General features: G+C 44.8%; 1 pseudogene; it reads left to right on the forward strand.

Moving 5' to 3' along the window:
• The first annotated feature begins 1,000 nt into the window (after positions 1-1,000).
• LOC127198555 (14-3-3 protein theta-like) lies at positions 1,001-1,869 on the forward strand (annotated as a pseudogene).
• The last annotated feature ends 210 nt before the right edge of the window (positions 1,870-2,079 follow it).

The following is a 2,079-nucleotide window of genomic DNA, read 5'->3' on the forward strand; positions in this document are numbered from 1 at the left end:
TGTAGAGGTATACAAATACAATCTCTGAGCCCATTCTGTTGCTTGTGTGTCTGGTTTCAGTGCTGACCACTTTTGTATTGGACAACCAGTTCAGAGACTCCTTGGGAAATGCCCCCCATCCCCTGCACCTTCTCTGCAGTCATCAGTTGAGTATAGCTTGTTGTTCAAGGATGGGATCTTTTGAGATTTTCCCACTTCTGAATTAGTATGTCTACTGATACTGTGTAGACTGTGTTTATCCAGTCGAATCTATGAGAGAATGTTTCACAGCAAACTTCTTGATCTTCCTGATCTTGCACTCTTTCCAATCCTTCTTCTAAGATATTCTCTGAACAATACATGCAGGAGTAGTGGTGTAGATGTATCTATTGTGGCTGGGCTCTCCATGGTCTGTTGCTCTCCATATTGTGTCAGTTGTGGTTTTCCATGATGAACGGTCTCCATTTGCTATAAAGAGAAGCTTCTTTGATCAGAGCTGGCAGATACCCTAATCTGTGGGCATAATAAGGATAAGGTTTAGAATGTAGTTAGGAATTACACTCATTAAACAAAGGCAGTAGATTCTCTTCAAAGATTCACTACCTCACTGACCCTGAGAAGTCAGCAGGTTTCTGGTATCAGGCATGTTTCTCCCTCTGTTAAGTGGGCCTTACATGCAATAAGAAAGCTGTTTGATCACTCAGCAACTGTGAGTGCCACTTACAGTACCTTTACAGATACCAGTGCTGGCCATTATTGTGAGTCGCAGGCTTCACAGTTGTTGCTTCTCTCTCTTGACAGCTTGCCTAGAACTTTCTGGTACCATGGAAGCTATACTGTAAGAAGGCTTTCAAGTTAGATGCAACTTTAATAATGAGTCCTCTATCTTAAAAGTATGGCGTCGGGGAGGGTCCTCAGCCAAAAGCCCAAAGCAGATTAATGTGGTGGGACTCGCGTCATGGCGTCGAAGACTGGAAACTAGAAGGAGAAATCTGGATCCAGCTTGGTGTCCGCCCTCACCATGGAGAAGACCAAGATGATCCAGAAGGCCAAACTGGCCGAGCAAGCTGAGCTGAGCCATTCAATGATAGAGCCACCTGCGTGAAAGCTGTGACAGAGCAGGGAGCTGAGCTGTCCAACGAAGAGCACAACCTGCTGTCGGTGGCCTACAAGAACGTTGTCTGAGCCTGCCAGGTCCGCCTGGAGAGTCATCTTGAACATTGGACAGAAAACCGACACCTCCAACAAGAAGTTGCAGCTCATCAAGGACTATCGGGAGAAAGTGGAGTCAGAGCTAAGGTCATCTGCACCACAGTCCTGGAATTGTTGGATAAGTATTTTATAGCCAATGCAACTAACCCAGAGAGTAAGAATGGTCTTCTATCTGAAAAGGAAGGCAGATTATTTCCGGTATCTTGCTGAAGTAGCTTGTGGCGATGATCGAAAACAAATGATGGATAATTCCCAAGAAGCCTACCAAGAGGCATTTGATATATGCAAGAAGGAAATACAACCTATACATCCAATCTGCCTGGGGCTGGCTCTTAACTTTTCTGTATTTCGCTATGAGATCCTTAACAATCCACAGCTAGCCTGCACACTGGCTAAAACGGCTTTTGACAAGGCCGTTGCAGAGATCGATACACTGAACAAAGACTCTCACAATGACAGCACCTCAGCATGCGGTTGCTTAGAGGCAACTTAGCATTATGGACATCAGACAGTGCAGGCAAAGAATGTGATGCAGCAGAGGAGGCGAAAACTAAAGGTGTCCAGGGTGCCTTCTTCTTCCCCCTCAAGAAAACCTTTTTTCCATCTCCATTCCTCATTCCACTTGGATTTCATCTAGCAACGAAGCGCATTCGTGTGTATGGGATCAACTCTTTATAGTGTTTTCACACTGAAGCTTTGGAAAACTCCAGCCCTTGGTTTGTATTGTCTTGGCCTTTCTGGTGGGCAGTGACTGCTGTAGAAAAGTATCAGGTTCGTATAAACATGAGTAACTTCTGGACACTTGTGTACGAGACTGACAGCACATTTGGTATTTACATCATCTGAACCAGTTCTACAAGTGACCGTGTTTTGTATTACTGTGAAGAT

The sequence above is a fragment of the Acomys russatus genome, chromosome 2, assembly GCF_903995435.1.
Source record: "Acomys russatus chromosome 2, mAcoRus1.1, whole genome shotgun sequence".
Lineage (NCBI taxonomy): Eukaryota > Metazoa > Chordata > Mammalia > Rodentia > Muridae > Acomys > Acomys russatus.